The 9,793-nt window shown below is 48.6% G+C and overlaps 1 pseudogene; it reads right to left on the bottom strand.

Moving 5' to 3' along the window:
• The window catches only part of LOC123481936, an 89,955-nt pseudogene extending 89,087 nt beyond the window's left edge, over window positions 1-868 (bottom strand).
• Between the last annotated feature and the right edge of the window lie 8,925 nt (window positions 869-9,793).

The raw sequence follows: 9,793 nt of genomic DNA, 5'->3' as shown, positions 1-9,793 counted from the left end.
AGGTGTTGGTCAATGACGTGCTCCGGGACCTCCTCAACTACAGCGTCTTTGTGTATTTGGATGACATCCTAATATTTTCGAAGGACATGAGGGAACACCAGCAGCACGTTCGGCAGGTCCTCCAACGCCTTCTTCGTCACCAGCTCTACGTCAAGGCGGAGAAGTGTGTGCTCCACACAGAGACAGTCTCCTTCCTGGGGTTCATCGTCACCAGGTGGACCTAAGGATGGACCCAGCCAAGATCAGCGCGGTACTGGATTGGCCCCAGCCCCCAGCCCTCCTCCCTCAAACAACTACAACGGTTTTTAGGGTTCGCTAATTTTATAGCCGATTTATTCGCAATTTTAGCTCCCTTGCCGCTCCCCTGACAGCCCTCACCCAGACGAGCGTACGCTCCTTCACCTGGACCCCGGAAGCGGGGAACGCATTTGATGCTTAATCCTGATCCGTCCCTGCCGTTCATTGTGGAGGTGGATGATTCAGACATTGCGGTGGCAGCAATCCTGTCCCAGCAGTTCCTCACGGATGGTAAGACTCACGCCTGCGTGTTTTTCTCCCGTCGGCTGTCCCTGGCGGAGCGGAATTACGACTTGGGGAACCATGAGCTGCTAGCAGTCAAGCTCGCCCTGGGGGAGTGGAGGCATTGGCTAGAGGGGGCCGCCCATCCAATCGTTGTATAGACTGACCACAATAACTTAGCCTACATTCAGGGGGCCAAGAGGCTCAACTCGCGCCAGGCCAGGTGGGCGTTATTCTTCACCAGGTTCCGGTTCACCATCTCATACTGTCCGGGGTCGAAGAACACCAATCCTGACGCGCTCTCCCGGCGGTTTGACCCCGTGGACCTGGTGGAGTGGGACGACCCCATTGTCCCCAACGCCCTGATTGCTGCACCAGTTTCGTGGGGAATCGATAGGCTGGTCAGAGCAGCGCTACGGCGGGAGCCCGATCCAGGCGGAGGTCCATCGGGGAGGATGTACGTAACCAAGGCTGCACGGTCGTGACTGATTCAGTGGGCGCACGCGTCCGACCTCACCAGCCATCCGGGGGGGGGGGCGCCAGGACGTTAGAGTTCCTGCGTAGGAGGTCATCTGGGAGTCACCTCTTCACTGTTGACGTTGAGACTGGTGTTTTGCGGGTACTATTTAATGAAGCTGCCCGTTGAGGACCTGTGAGACGCCTGTTTCTCAAACTAGACACTCTAATGTATTTGTCCTCTTGCTCAGTTGTGCACAGGAGCCTCCCACTCCTCTTTCTATTCTCGTTAGAGCCAGTTTGTGCTGTTCTGTGAAGGGAGTAGTACACAGCGTTGGCCATCAGCTGAGGGGCATACGTGCGCCTTCGTGGCTGCTTGCCCGGTGTGTGCACACACGAAGAGCTCACGTCAGCCCGCGGCAGGGCTGCTCCGACCCCTGGCTATCCCCAAGTGCCCCTGGTCTCACATCTCGCTGGATTTAATTTCCGCCCTACCCCCCTCTGATGGATACACAGTCATTCTGGTCGTTGTGGACCGGTTCTCGAAGGCTGCCCACTTCATTCCCCTTCCCAAACTCCCGTCGGCCTGGGAGACGGCTAAGTGGGTGGTGCAGCATCCCTAGTCAAACGGGCAGACGGAGCGCGTCAACCAGGATCTGGAGGGGGTGCTGAGGTGCTACGCCTCCAGCAACCCAGCTACGTGGAGTCAGTGACTGGCATGTGCGGAGTACGCCCACAACACCCTTCTCTGCTCGTCCACCGGCCTGTCCCCCTTCCAGTGCCATTACGGGTACCAACCCTCCCTATTCCCCGAGCAAGAGGAGGTGTCGGTCCCGTCGGTCCAGGCTCACATCAGTCGCTATCGCCGCACCTGGAGGCAGGTCAGGTCTTAACATCAGGCCAACTGCAGGTGTAGAACGGCCCCGGTCTTTCGCCCGTGTGGAGTCCAGGAAGCTGTCTCCCCGGTTTGATCTTCAGATACACCAACTCCAGAGACTCAAAGCAGGCCGCACACAGCCACTCCAAAATCAGCGCCAAGTCCCATGTGGGTGCAATAGGTTTAGATACCGGTCTGAGACAATGTACACCTTTCAGGAACCGCACCACCAGGCGGTGAGCCCCCTGGTGAGGCTCTGTCAATCCCCAGATGACACGCTGAGATAGCGGCTATGTACACTTTTATCGTGGAGAATGCGCATCTATGCTCGAAAAGCTCCTGTGGGAACATAAGGATGTTCCTCACAGAGCACTGAAAAGGAACAAGTCCTTTATCTTGGCACAAGAGCTCAAACGTTTGCCACTTATACTATTTTATATTAGAGGATGGGAGGGAGGGAGAGGAGAGGAGAGGAGAGGAGAGGAGAGGAGAGGAGAGGAGAGGAGAGGAGAGGAGAGGAGAGGGAGGGAGGGAGGGAGGGAGGGAGGGAGGCAGGCAGGCAGGCAGGCAGGCAGGCAGGCAGGCAGGCAGGCAGGTAGGCAGGCAGGCAGGCAGGCAGGGAGGGAGGGAGGGAGGGAGGGAGGGAGGGAGGGAGGCAGGGAGGGAGGGAGGGATGCCAGGCACTCTGTAACACCGTCCATAATCCCCGAATTGAGTAACCCTCGCACAGTGCGCCCCCACCCTTGTGACCACCTTGCAGGAGACCACCTGGCCCATGAGAACCCCTTGTGACAGCAGCCAGGGGTCCCTCCACTGGGCCAGTTTAGGTGGCGAGATGCATCCAAGGGCGTGGCTAGCTGTTCCAGAGCTGGAATCAATAATAGTCCCAGGGGAATGATGACCACTATCGTAAAAGCCATTATCCACATAAGGCGCAGGAACTGGCGAAAAAGTACTGTGTGCCCAACCAAAATTGGGCCAAGCAGAGCTGGAACCCAGACACCCTCTCCAGGGATAGAAAAGCACGATTTACCCACGAGTCTAACTCGAGACCCAGGAATAGAATGCGCTGCAATGGGGTTAGACAGCTCTTTTTTTTTTTTTTTTACAATAAAACCTAGAGATTGAACATGGGACACCAGCCTGGATGTTTGTAACTGCTTGTACCCTGCTGCTATCAGCCATTTATCCAGATAGGCAAACATCCTCAGCCCCCCATGGGTGCCAGAGCTGCCTCCACCACCTTCTAAAAGATGCGAGGCGAGCAGGACAAGCCCAACGGAAGTACCAAAAACTCATACGCTATTGCCTTGTAATGGAATCTCAGGAACTTTCTGTGATTCGGGTACATGGGCACATGAAAATACTAATCCTTTAGGACGATAGTGGTGAACCAATTGCTGGGACGCACAGACCGTATTAGCCGCTGATTTGTGAGCATCTTGAATTTGACAAATCTGAGATGTTTGTTCATGGCACGCATGTCTAGAAAGGGACGTAAACTACCGTCCCTTTTCTGAACCAGGATTGCCTGTTTCTGGAGCAGGGAGGATATTTCCTCCCTTAATACTGCCGCTGAACCTGGCTTAGCCAACGTCATCTTGGTCGCTTTCTTAGCCATCTTACTAATTTGTTATAAAATTGCTTAATGTTCTCTCCACCTCATGGAAAAATGTGTAGAATTGCAGGAAACGAACTTTGAAACATATTATTTTTCTCTCCGCCGTCAAGAGGGGACCCCCCAAAAGGCTAGAGCCGGCCCTGTGTGGAGGGCAGAGGGAGAGAGAAGAAGAAGATATCAGTAGATGTGGAGGGCAGAGGGAGAGAGAAGAAGAAGAAGTGATCAGTAGATGTGGAGGGCAGAGGGAGAGAGAAGAAGAATAAGTGATCAGTAGATGTGGAGGGCAGAGGGAGAGAGAAGAAGAAGAAGTGATCAGTAGATGTGGAGGGCAGAGGGAGAGAGAGAAGAAGAAGTGATCAGTAGATGTGGAGGGCAGAGGGAGAGAGAAGAAGAAGAAGTGATCAGTAGATGTGGAGGGCAGAGGGAGAGAGAGAAGAAGAAGAAGAAGTGATCAGTAGATGTGGAGGGCAGAGGGAGAGAGAAGAAGAAGTGATCAGTAGATGTGGAGGGCAGAGGGAGAGAGAGAAGAAGAAGTGATCAGTAGATGTGGAGGGCAGAGGGAGAGAGAAGAAGAAGTGATCAGTAGATGTGGAGGGCAGAGGGAGAGAGAGAAGAAGAAGTGATCAGTAGATGTGGAGTGCAGAGGGAGAGAGAGAGAGAAGAAGAAGTGATCAGTAGATGTGGAGGGCAGAGGGAGAGAAGAAGAAGAAGTGATCAGTAGATGTGGAGTGCAGAGGAAGAGAGAGAGAGAAGAAGAAGTGATCAGTAGATGTGGAGGGCAGAGGGAGAGAAGAAGAAGTGATCAGTAGATGTGGAGTGCAGAGGAAGAGAGAGAGAGAAGAAGAAGTGATCAGTAGATGTGGAGGGCAGAGGGAGAGAGAGAAGAAGAAGAAGAAGTGATCAGTAGATGTGGAGGGCAGAGGGAGAGAGAGAAGAAGAAGAAGAAGTGATCAGTAGATGTGGAGGGCAGAGGGAGAGAGAGAAGAAGAAGTGATCAGTAGATGTGGAGGGCAGAGGGAGAGAGAAGAAGAAGAGATCAGTAGATGTGGAGGGCAGAGGGAGAGAGAAGAAGAAGAAGTGATCAGTAGATGTGGAGGGCAGAGGGAGAGAGAGAAGAAGAAGTGATCAGTAGATGTGGAGGGCAGAGGGAGAGAGAGAAGAAGAAGTGATCAGTAGATGTGGAGTGCAGAGGGAGAGAGAGAGAGAAGAAGAAGTGATCAGTAGATGTGGAGGGCAGAGGGAGAGAAGAAGAAGAAGTGATCAGTAGATGTGGAGTGCAGAGGAAGAGAGAGAGAGAAGAAGAAGTGATCAGTAGATGTGGAGGGCAGAGGGAGAGAAGAAGAAGAAGTGATCAGTAGATGTGGAGTGCAGAGGAAGAGAGAGAGAGAAGAAGAAGTGATCAGTAGATGTGGAGGGCAGAGGGAGAGAGAGAAGAAGAAGAATAAGTGATCAGTAGATGTGGAGGGCAGAGGGAGAGAGAGAAGAAGAAGAAGAAGTGATCAGTAGATGTGGAGGGCAGAGGGAGAGAGAGAAGAAGAAGTGATCAGTAGATGTGGAGGGCAGAGGGAGAGAGAAGAAGAAGAGATCAGTAGATGTGGAGGGCAGAGGGAGAGAGAAGAAGAAGAAGTGATCAGTAGATGTGGAGGGCAGAGGGAGAGAGAGAAGAAGAAGTGATCAGTAGATGTGGAGGGCAGAGGGAGAGAGAAGAAGAAGAAGTGATCAGTAGATGTGGAGGGCAGAGGGAGAGAGAGAAGAAGAAGAAGAAGTGATCAGTAGATGTGGAGGGCAGAGGGAGAGAGAGAAGAAGAAGAAGAAGTGATCAGTAGATGTGGAGGGCAGAGGGAGAGAGACGAAGAAGTGATCAGTAGATGTGGAGGGCAGAGGGAGAGAGAGAAGAAGAAGTGATCAGTAGATGTGGAGGGCAGAGGGAGAGAGAAGAAGAAGAAGTGATCAGTAGATGTGGAGGGCAGAGGGCAGAGGGAGAGAGAAGAAGAAGAAGTGATCAGTAGATGTGGAGGGCAGAGGGAGAGAGAGAAGAAGAAGTGATCAGTAGATGTGGAGGGCAGAGGGAGAGAGAAGAAGAAGTGATCAGTAGATGTGGAGGGCAGAGGGAGAGAGAAGAAGAAGTGATCAGTAGATGTGGAGGGCAGAGGGAGAGAGCCTGGTTTCTGACAGGAGATCAGAGTTCCTCCAAGTGGAACCCCTGTTGTGTGTTACCAGAGCTGATGATGGGCTCTGCTAGACAGACCAGAACATGTAGGCCAAGTCAGTACGCTGTGTATGGACCGCTGACCTATGACATCATGTGGGTTGTGGCTAACCACTAATACATCAACTCCATGGCTGGATCTCAAACCAAAAACATAACTGCCCTCTGCCCAATCACCACATTCAATTCATATGCACAAATAGATGCCCAGATTATTATTATTTTTTTGTCCTAATTTGTCTGAATATAATAAACAGGCTAATATGTTAAATATTCATCAAGACAAACCCCCTAAGAGAGAAATGGAAGCGACACCAAATCAAATCAACAAATGAACACGGTTGGATCCTATGAGAAGCCTTATTGCCAAATGAGGAAAGAAAATGACTTCCTTCCGTTGTTAAATCTCATTATTAGTCGGTACAGTGCCCTCCAAAAGTCTCCTACAAACCGCCTGCAGGCATCAACCATGCTATTAACATAAAGAGCGGCCATTTTGGTTTTGGCTGCTTCCCAAATGGAACCTTATTCCCTTTGTTTTAGGACGTTGATCTAAAGCAGAGTGCACTAGATAGGGAATAGGGTGCCATTTGGGACGCATGCTTAGTCTCTGTGTTAATGGGATTAAAATGTGGATTCATTCAGGAGCCGTTCTGCTCTGTTCTTAAACAACATCACACCTTCATTAAAGGGAACTCTCTCTCTCTCTCTCTCTCTCTCTCTCTCTCTCTCTCTCTCTCTCTCTCTCTCTCTCTCTCTCTCTCTCTCTCTCTCTCTCTCTCTCTCTCTCTCTCTCTCTCTCTCTCTCTCTCTCTCTCTCTCTCTCTCTCTCCTCTCCCCCTCTCTCCCCCTCTCCCCCTCTCTCCCTCTCTCCCTCTCTCTCTCTCTCTCTCTCTCTCTCTCTCTCTCTCTCTCTCTCTCTCTCTCTCTCTCTCTCTCTCTCTCTCTCGCTCTCTCTCAATTCAATTTCAGGGCTTTATTGGCATGGGAAACGTGTGTTAACATCGCCAAAGCAAGTGAAGTAGATAGTAAAGAAAAGTGAAATAAACAATAAATATTAACAGTAAACATTACACACAGAAGTTCCAAAAGAATAAAGACATTTCAAATGTCATATTATGTATATATACAGTGTTGTGCAAATAGTTAAAGTATAAATGGGAAAAAAAATATATTGTGGCAACAGGTCACAAATCTTGCAGCTGTGATGGCACACTGTGGTATTTCACCCAGTAGATATGGGAGTTTATCAAAATTGGGTTTGTTTTCGAATTCTTTGTGGGTCTGTGTAATCTGAGGAAAATATGTCTCTAATATGGTCATACAATTGGCAGGAAGTTAGGAAGTGCAGCTCAGTTTCCACCTAATTTTGTGGGCAGCCTGTCTTCTCTTGAGAGCCAGGTCTGCCTCCGCGGCCGTTCTCAATAGCAAGGCTATGCTCACTGAGTCTGTACATAGTCAAAGCTTTCCTTAAGTTTGGGTCAGTCACATTGGTCAGGTATTCTGCCACTGTGTACTCTCTGTTTAGGGCCAAATAGCATTTTAGTTTGTGCAGTTTTTTTGTAAATTCTTTCCAATGTGTCAAGTAATTCTCTTTTTGTTTTCTCATGATTTGGTTTGGTCTAATTGTGTTGTTGTTGTTGTTGTTGTTGTTGTCCTGGGGTTCTGTGGGGTCTGTTTGTGTTTGTGAACAGAGCCCCAGGCCCAGCTTGCTTAGGGGACTCTTCTCCAGGTTCATCTCTCTGTAGGTGATGGCTTTGTTATGGAAGGTTTGGGAATCGCTTCCTTTTAAGTGGTTACAGAATTTAACGGCTCTTTTCTAGATTTTGATAATTAGCAGGTATCGGCCTAATTCTGCTCTGCATGCATTTTTTTGTGTTTTTCGTTGTACACAGAGGATATTTTTGCAGAATTCTGCATGCAGAGTCTCAATTTGGTGTTTGTCCCATTTTGTGAATTCTTGGTTGGTGAGCGGACCCCAGACCTCACAACCATAAAGGGCAATGGGTTATATAAATGATTCAAGTATTTATTGCCAGATCCTAATTGGTATGTCGAATTTTATGTTGCTTTTGATGGCATAGAAGGCCCTTCTTGCCTTGTCTCTCAGATCGTTCACAGCTTTGTGGAAGTTACCTGTGGCGCTGATGTTTAGGCCGAGGTATGTATAGTTTTTTGTGTGCTCTAGGGCAACGGTGTCTAGATGGAGTTTGTATTTGTGGTCCTGGCAACTGGACCTTTTTTGTAACACCATTATTTTTGTCTTACTGAGATTTACTGTCAGGGCCCGGGTCTGACAGAATCTGTGCAGAAGATCTAGGTGTTGCTGTAGATCCTCCTTGGTTAGTGACAGAAGCACCAGATCATCAGAAAACAGTAGACATTTGACTTCAGATTCTAGTAGGGTGAGGCCGGGTGGTGCAGACTGTTCTAGTGCCCTCGCCAATTTGTTGATATATATGTTGAAGAGGGTGGGGCTTGAACTGCATCCCTGTCTCACCCCACGGCCCTGTGGAAAGAAATGTGTGAGTTTTTTGCCAATTTTAACCGCACACTTGTTGTTTGTGTACATGGATTTTATAATGTCGTATGTTTTTCCCCCAACCCCACTTTCCATCAATTTGTATAGCAGACCCTCATGCCAAATTGAGTCAAAAGCTTTTTTGAAATCAACAAAGCATGAGAAGACTTTGCCTTTATTTTGTTTTGTTTGTTGGTCAATTAGGGTGTGCAGGGTGAATACGTGGTCTGTCGTACAGTAATTTGGTAAAAAGCCAATTTGACATTTACTCAGTACATTGTTTTCACTGAGGAAATGAACTAGTCTGCTGTTAATGATAATGCAGAGGATTTTCCCAAGGTTGCTGTTGATGCATATCCCACGGTAGTTATTGGGGTCAAATTTGTCTCCACTTTTGTGGATTGGGGTGATCAGTCCTTGGCTCCAAATATTGGGGAAGATGCCAGAGCTAAGGATGATGTTAAGTTAAGAGTTTAAGTATAGCCTATTATAAGTATATAATATTGGAATTTGTGGTCTGTATATTTTATCATTTCATTGAGGATTTTCTTCGGTTTACTGTCAGAGATTTTTAGATTTGATAGGGAAGCTGAGAGGTCAAATATACTGTTTAGGTTTTCTACTGCCAAGTTTACACCTTCACTATTACAGTGGAACGTTTTGTCCAGGAAGCTGTCTAAAAGGGATTGAATTTGTTGTTGCCTAATAGTTTTTTGTTAGGTTCCGACACTACTTTCCTTCCATCTATAGCATTTCTTAATATTATTCAGTTCCTTTGGCTTTGATGCCTCATGATTGAGTATTGCTCTGTTCAAGTAGACTGTGATTTTGTTGTGGTCTGATAGGTGTGTCAGTGGGCTGACTGTGAATGCTCTGAGAGACTCTGGGTTGAGGTCAGTGATAAAGTAATCTACAGTACTACTGCCAAGGATGAGCTATAGGTGTACCTACCATAGGAGTCCCCTCGAAGCCTACCATTGACTATGTACCTACCCAGCGTGCGACAGAGCTGCAGGAGTTGTGACTCGTTTTTGTTGGTTATGTTGTCGTAGTTGTGCCTAGGGGGGCACATGGGGGAGGGAATGCTGTCACCTCCAGGTAGGTGTTTGTCCCCCTGTGTGCTGAGGGTGTCAGGTTATTTTCCTATTCTGGCATTTAGGTCGCCACAGACTAGTACATGTCCCTGGGTCTGGAAATGATTGATTTCCCCCTCTAGGATGGAGAAGCTGTCTTCATTAAAGTATGGGGATTCTAGTGGGGGGATATAGGTAGCACACAGGAGGACATTTTTCTCTGTTGAGATCATTTCCTTTTGAATTTCTAGCCAAATGTAAAATGTTCCTGTTTTGATTAATTTAATAGAGTGAGTTAGGTCTGCTCTATACCAAATTAGCACATCCACTGAGTCTCTTCCCTGATTCACAACTGGTAGTTTGGTAGATGGGACTACCAGCTCTCTGTAACCTAGAGGGCAACCAGGTTGACTTGGGGGGGTGTTCATTGGTTGGGGTGGGGGTGGGCGTGTGGATGTAACTGGTGGTGCTGTGGTCTGGATGTAGGTCTTCTCGGCGGGGGTCTTCTTTGTGTAGG

This window comes from Coregonus clupeaformis, chromosome 26 (genome assembly GCF_020615455.1).
Source record: "Coregonus clupeaformis isolate EN_2021a chromosome 26, ASM2061545v1, whole genome shotgun sequence".
NCBI lineage: Eukaryota > Metazoa > Chordata > Actinopteri > Salmoniformes > Salmonidae > Coregonus > Coregonus clupeaformis.
The sequence above is the reverse complement of the archived record's forward strand: the minus strand, read 5'-3'. Positions and strand labels throughout refer to the sequence as shown.